General features: G+C 46.7%; 2 non-coding genes across 2 annotated transcripts; both read right to left on the bottom strand.

Annotated features, from left to right (window-relative positions):
- Positions 1–2,529: 2,529 nt before the first annotated feature.
- On the bottom strand, positions 2,530–2,603 carry trnat-agu (transfer RNA threonine (anticodon AGU)). Its single transcript has one exon. It is a non-coding gene; the product is annotated as a tRNA-Thr (tRNA).
- Positions 2,604–6,153: 3,550 nt separating this feature from the next.
- trnat-ugu (transfer RNA threonine (anticodon UGU)) lies at positions 6,154–6,227 on the bottom strand. The gene has a single exon. It is a non-coding gene; the product is annotated as a tRNA-Thr (tRNA).
- Positions 6,228–7,299: the final 1,072 nt, after the last annotated feature.

Genomic DNA, 7,299 nt, shown 5'->3' with positions numbered 1-7,299 from the left:
TAAATAAAATGAGAGAATATACTGCATGAAATATTGCCCTAATAACTTTATTTCATAAAGTGAGCCCTAGGTTTAAAGGGGTAAGTGGTAAAGTGCAATTCTCCATCAGTCCACTAGGGCTAACCCCAGACAGCTGGGGTTAGTTGGGGTTAGATCTCTAGATAACCCTAGCCCCTAGCCCTTAGCCCCCCGGGGTTAAAAACAAACAAAAAAAACTCTCTGTCCCATAGACAGGCATTGAAACTGGGCGCCGCTATAGTGTCAAGCAGTTGTACATGCTAAAGGGTACTGCCAATAGTTTCTCAATTATCAAGCCATTGTTTTCTTATGAAGAGCAAAAGTTGTTTCGTTTTCATCGACGGAATAAGAACAATCATAACAGAAACGAGAGTAGTATTCATTCGTTTTATTGACGAAGCGCCTTTCGAGACACAGATGAGAGACAGACATTGACCGAGTGAATGTCCTGATGCTGCGATACCGCCTACCTGATGGTTCTCACTGCTACCATCAGGTAGGCGGTAGCGCAGCATCAGGACCCGCACCAGCCGACTTCATGATAGCTTCTTCCCCCGAGCGATCAGACTTCTGAACTTTTGATCTCCCACGATCAAATACATCAGCACTGCGCTTTATGACCCTTACTCTTATACCTCACACCGGAGTGTCATAAATTATATTATTATTATATTATATTCTCTCTTAATAACTGACTATCGACCGACAGCTGAATGTCAATACACTACAATACTGTACATTCTGTATATACTATATATACTTTTTTATACATTTTATTTTTTATTTTTATTGAATAATGTGTATCTATATAGTGCGTATTGTATACTGTACAGTGTATGTTATTATTTGTGTAATGTTGAGTGTAATTATGTGCATATCAGATGTTTAAATTGTGTTGTGTTAATTTGATGTTATGGTAAACTGGCACTGTCTCATCACTGTCACGACTGCTATGTTGATCGGAACTGCACCCCGGAATTTCACACACCATTGCACTTGTGTATATGGCTGTGTGACAATAAAGTGATTTGATTTGATTTGATCTGAGTGTAACAGCAAAGGCTGTCCATTGAACGGGTCACTACGTGAAGCCAGAGAGAAGGAATGCAAGTCTGTGACACAGTGTTGACTCCCGTTTTTGTTTTCCCACTGGATGGCAGTCTACACAATGTGAGTCTATGGAAAAACGTTGGTCCGTGGGTGGCCGCTAAGCCGAAGGTGCTGGCAGTCTGGGAGTCAGGCCCACCCGGGGGTTTTCAGGGTGGCCGAGAACGCCAGCGCTGGCCCCGTGACTCTGGGAGGTACGCTCGCGGAGATACGGGGCTTCGCTATGACCCGCATCACATATGGTGTTGGCCATAGCGAAAACTGACAGCCGGATTCTAAGTCCAGCGAGGGCGGGTTCTCCCGGGGGACCGTGCTAGGAGCGCGTTTCGGGGCGTTTGGAGTCGACTGGTGAAGTTTTGTGGGGAGCGTTTTTGGGGGCCCTTGGCAGGCTTGGGGTCAGGCCCTTAGGATATAGGGATGAAAACCACCACGCTCGTGCCGGATCGCCATAACTTTTGCCGGGAAGGTGGCAGAGGCACGAAAGCGAGCCCTACCCCCCTGTTTTCGAGGGCGCTCTTTCCAACGGCACCACCGCCGAGTCTCTCCGAGGTCAGTTAGGGTTAGGATATAGGGATGAAAACCACCCTGCTCATGCCGGACAGCAAGGTGATAGAGGCATGAAAGCAAGCCCTACCCCCCTATTTTCAAGGGTGCTCTTTCCAGTGGTGCCACCGTTGAGTCTCTATGAGGTCAGCAAGTTCCTCAACCCGATTGGCCCTCTTACAAAGTGCCGTTTACACCTTAGAGACTAGGCGGCCGCAACACACTACAATGGCACTGCTGGGATTTGAACCCAGGATCTCCTGTTTACTAGGCAGGCATTTTAACCAACTAAGCCACAGCACCTTCTGCTGCAAAGTGTCCATGGGAGATCATAAGATTAATGAACAGGCCAAGCTATTGTGAGCATGAAAGTGTTTGTTTGAGAAAAGAGTTTTGGTGGTCAGATAGACTTGTTCGATGGCCAAATGTGCTTAGCAAAATGACTAAGGCAGTGACTCTGTTGGGAATTGAACCCACATCCTTTGAATGGCCACATTTTGCAATTTAGAAGTCCAATGTGTTATCCATTGCGCCCACATTATGCACCCTGTTGTGTCTGGGTTAGGGTTAGGTTAAGGATATAGTGATTAGGGTTAGAATATAGGGATGAAAACCACCACACTCAGGGTTAGGTTAGGGTATAGGGATGAAAACCACCATGCTCATGCCGGATTGCCATAACTTTTGCCAGGAAGGTAGCAGAGGTAAGAAAGTAAGCCCAACCCCTCCATATTTGAGGGCACTCTTTCCAGTGGCATCACCACTGAGTCTCTATGAGGTCAGCAAGTGCCTCAACCCAATTGGCCCTCCTCAGAAGTGCCATTTACATCTTAGAGACTTGGTGGGCACACCACACTACAAAGGAACTGCTGGGATTTGAACCCAGGATCTCCTGTTTACTAGACAGGCACTTTAACCAACTAAGCCACAGCACCTTAGTGTTAGGGTTAGGTTAGGGTTGGGGTAGGTTAGGGTTAGGGTTTAGGTTAGGGTTAGGATATAGGGATGAAAACTACCATGCTCATGCCGGATTGCCATAACTTTTGCCAGGAAGGTGATAGAGGCACAAAAGCAAGCCCTACCCCCCATTTTCAAGGGTGCTCTTTCCAGTGGTGCCACCACCCAGTCTCTATGAGGTCAGCAAGTGCCTCAAACCGATTGGCCCTCCTAAGAAGTGCCGTTTACATCTTAGAGACTCAGTGGCCAGTTAGGTTAGGGTTAGGTTAGGGTTAGGGTTTAGGGTTAGGATATAGGGATGAAAACTACCATGCTCATGCCGGAGTTAGGGTTAGGTTAGGTTAGGTGTTAGGGTTAGGTTAGGTTAGGGTTAGGATATAGGGATGAAAACCACCACGCTCGTGCCGGATCGCCATAACTTTTGGGTTAGGTTAGGGTTTAGGGTTAGGATATAGGGATGAAAACCACCATGCTTATGCCAGATTGCCATAACTTTTGCCAGGAAGGTAGCAGAGGCATGAAAGCAAGCCCTACCCTCCCATTTTTGAGGGCACTCTTTCCAGTGGCATCACCACCGAGTCTCTATGAGGTCAGCAAGTGCCTCAACCCAATTGGCCCTCCTACAAAGTGCCATTTACATCTTAGAGACTTGGTGGGGACACCACACTACAAAGGAACTGCTGGGATTTGAACCCAGGATCTCTTGTTTACTAGGGTTAGGGTTAGGTTAGGTTAGGGTTAGGATATAGGGATGGGGTTAGGTTAGGGTTAGGGTTAGGTTAGGGTTAGGATATAGGGATGAAAACCACCACGCTCGTGCCGGATCGCCATAACTTTTGCCGAGAAGGTGGCAGAGGCACGAAAGCGAGCCCTACCCCCCCGTTTTCGATGGTGCTCTTTCCAACGGTAGGTTAGGGTTAGGTTAGGTTAGGGTTAGTTAGGGTTAGGATATAGGGATGAAAACCACCATGCTCATGCCGGATTGCCATAACTTTTGCCAGGAAGGTGATAGAGGCACGAAAGCAAGCCCTACCCCCCCATTTTCAAGGGTGCTCTTTCCAGTGGTGCCACCGCCGAGTCTCTATGAGGTCAGCAAGTGCCTCAACCCGATTAGCCCTCCTGCAAAGTGCCGTTTACATTTTAGAGACTCGGTGGCCACAACACACTACAAAGGCACTGCTGGGATTTGAAGCCATGACCTCCTGTTTATTAAACAGGCACTTTAACCAACTGAGCAGCAGCACCTTCTGCTGCAAAGTCTCCATGGGAGGTCATCAGATCAAGGAATAGGCCATGCTATTGAGAGCATGAAAGTGTTTGTTTGAGAAAAGAGTTTTGGTGGTCAGATAGAGGTTAGGGTTAGGTTAGGGTTAGGATATAGGGATGAAAACCACAGGGTTAGGGTTAGGATATATGGATGAAAACCACCATGCTCATGCCGGATTGCCATAACTTTTGCCAGGAAGGTTAGGGTTAGGTTAGGGTAGGGTTAGGATATAGGGATGAAAACCACCATAGGGTTAGGGTTAGTTAGGGTTAGGATATAGGGATGAAAACCACCATGCTCATGCCGGATTGCCATAACTTTTGCCAGGAAGGTGATAGAGGCACGAAAGCAGGGTTAGGTTAGGGTTAGGGTTAGGATATAGGGATGAAAACCACCATGCTCATGCCGGATTGCCATAACTTTTGCCAGCAAGGTGATAGAGGCATGAGAGCAAGCCCTACCCCCCCATTTTCGAGGGTGCTCTTTCCAGTGGTGCCACTGCCGAGTCTCTATGAGGTCAGCAAGTGCCTCAACCCGATTAGCCCTCCTGCAAAGTGCCGTTTACATTTTAGAGACTCAGTGGCCACAACACACTACAAAGGCACTGCTGGGATTTGAACCCAGGATCTCCTGTTTACTAGGCAGGCACTTTAACCAACTAAGCCACAGCACCTTCTGTTGCAAAGGCTCCATGGGAGGTCATAAGTTAGGGTTAGGGTTAGGTTAGGGTTAGGTTAGGTTAGGGTTAGGATATAGGGATGAAAACTACCATGCTCATGCCGGATTGCCATAACTTTTGCCAGGAAGGTGATAGAGGCATGAAAGCAAGCCCTACCCCCCCATTTTTGAGGGTGTTCTTTCCAGTGGTGCCACCACCAAGTCACTATGAGGTCAGCAAGTGCCTCAAACCGATTGGCCCTCCTACGAAGTGCCGTTTACATCTTAGAGACTCAGTGGCCACAACACACTACAAAGGCACTGCCGGGATTTGAACCCACGACCTCCTGTTTACTAAACAGGCACTTTAACCAACAGCACCTTCTGCTGCGAAGTCTCCATGGGAGGTCATCAGATCAAGGAATAGGCCATGCTATTGAGAGGATGAAAGTGTTTGTTTGAGAAAAGAGTTTTGGTGGTCAGATAGACTTGTTCGTTGGCCAAGTGTGCTTAGCAAAATGACTAAGGCAGTGACTCTGTTGGGACTTGAACCCACAACCTTTGAATGGCCACATTTTGCCATCTAGAAGGTCAAAGCGCTATCCATTGCACCACAGAGCCAACATTATGCAACCTGTTAGGGTAAGGTAAGGTTAGGATATAGGGATGAAAACCACCATGCTCATGCCAGATTTCCATAACTTTTGCCAGGAAGGTGATAGAGGCATGAAAGCAAGCCCTACCCCCCCATTTGCAAGGGTGCTCTTTCCAGCAGTACCACCGCCAAGTTTCTATGAGGTCAGCAAGTGCCTCAACCCAAATGTCCCTCCTACAAAGTGCCGTTTACATCTTAGAGACTTGGCAGCCACAACACACTACAAAGGCACTGCTGGGATTTGAACCCAGAATCTCCTGTTTACTAGGCAGGCATTTTAACCAACTAAGCCACAGCACCTTCTGCTGCAAAGTCTCCATGGGAGGTCATCAGATCAATGAACAAGCCATGCTATTGAGAGCATGAATGTGTTTGTTTGAGAAAAGAGTTTTGGTGGTCAGATAGACTTGTTCGTTGGCCAAGTGTGCTTAGCAAAATGACTAAGGAAGTGACTCTGTTGGGACTTGAACCCTCAATCTTTGAATGGCCACATTTTGCAATATAGAAGTCCAACGTGCTATCCATTGCGCCACAGAGCACGTCATGTTGTGTCTTCAACACTCTGAGGTTACACTTGCTGTAGTAAGGAAATCAACTTCCCTAGAATTAAGAATTGAACACACTTTCAATAGGAGGTGTCAGGACCTCCTATCCTCAGGAGGGGCCAGATAGCACAGTCACTGTCAGATAAGCACTGCTAAGATTTGAAACCAGGATATCTTGTTTATAAGAAATATACCTTGACCAGCTAAGCCACAGTACCCTGTTGGAAAAGTGCTTTAGCATGTCAGAGTATCATCAAAATATAGCCAAGGAAAGATTTGTGAACAGGATTGGCTTGTACCCTTGATAAGTGCAGCAAATTTACTTGAATAACCTTTTTTGTTGGCTTTTAGAAAAGCACACATTTCTAAACGTCTAAGTTCCTGAGGTGCACGACACACTACAAAGGCACTGCTGGGATTTGAACCCAGGATCTCCTGTTTACAAGGCAGGCACTTTAACCAACTAAGCCACAGCACCTTTTGCTACCAAGTCTCCGTGGGAGGTCATCAGATCAATGAATAGGCCATGCTATTGACAACATGAAAATATTTGTTTGAGAACAGAGTTTTGGTGGTCAGATAGCCTTGTCGTTTTTTGGACAAGTGTGCTCAGCAAAATGACGAATGCTGCAACTGGAACCCACAACATTTGAATGGCCAAATTTGGCAAACTAGAAATCCAACGGTTAGGTTAGTGGTTATAGTTAGGGTTAGGGATATAGGGATGAAAACCAACATGCTCATGCCGGATTGCCATAACTTTTGCCAGGAAGGTGGCAGAGGCATGAAAGCAAGCCCTACCCCCCCATTTTGGAGGGTGTTCTTTCCAGTGGTGCCACCACCAAGTCTCTATGAGGTCAGCAAGTGCCTCAAACCAATTGGCCCTTCTACGAAGTGCCATTTACATCTTAGAGACTCAGTGGCCACAACACACTACAAAGGCACCGCTGGGATTTGAACCAATGACCTCCTCTTTACTAAACAGGCACTTTAACCAACTGAGCCACAGCACCTTCTGCTGCAAAGTCTCCATGGGAGGTCATCAGATCAAGGAATAGGCCATGCTATTGAGAGGATGAAAGTGTTTGTTTGAGAAAAGAGTTTTGGTGGTCAGATAGACTTGTTCGATGGTCAAGTGTGCTTAGCAAAATGACTAAGGCAGTGACTCTGTTGGGACTTGAACCCACAACCTTTGAATGGCCACATTTTGAAATTTAGAAGTCCAATGCGCTATCCATTGTGCCACAGAGCCCACATTATGAGCATTGTTGTGTGTGGGATAGGAAAATGTAAAATCCAAGGCCTGGGTCCAATAAAGGGCCCAGGCCTGGTTGTGCACAGTCCTTCCCTCAACTGACCACTAAGAACCCACCCAAGAGCGGGAAAGGGACACAATCACAGCTCTTAGTAAAATAAAATAAAATAAAATAAAATAAAATAAATACATCCCAAAGGGGGTATTATTGTAAGGGTACCCCAGGTTAGGTTTAGGAGCTGATGTGGGTATTGCTCTAAGGGTAATTAAGGTTAGGTTTAGGGGCTAGTGTGGA

The sequence above is a fragment of the Myxocyprinus asiaticus genome, unplaced genomic scaffold, assembly GCF_019703515.2.
Source record: "Myxocyprinus asiaticus isolate MX2 ecotype Aquarium Trade unplaced genomic scaffold, UBuf_Myxa_2 HiC_scaffold_182, whole genome shotgun sequence".
Taxonomy (NCBI): domain Eukaryota; kingdom Metazoa; phylum Chordata; class Actinopteri; order Cypriniformes; family Catostomidae; genus Myxocyprinus; species Myxocyprinus asiaticus.
The sequence above is the reverse complement of the archived record's forward strand: the minus strand, read 5'-3'. Positions and strand labels throughout refer to the sequence as shown.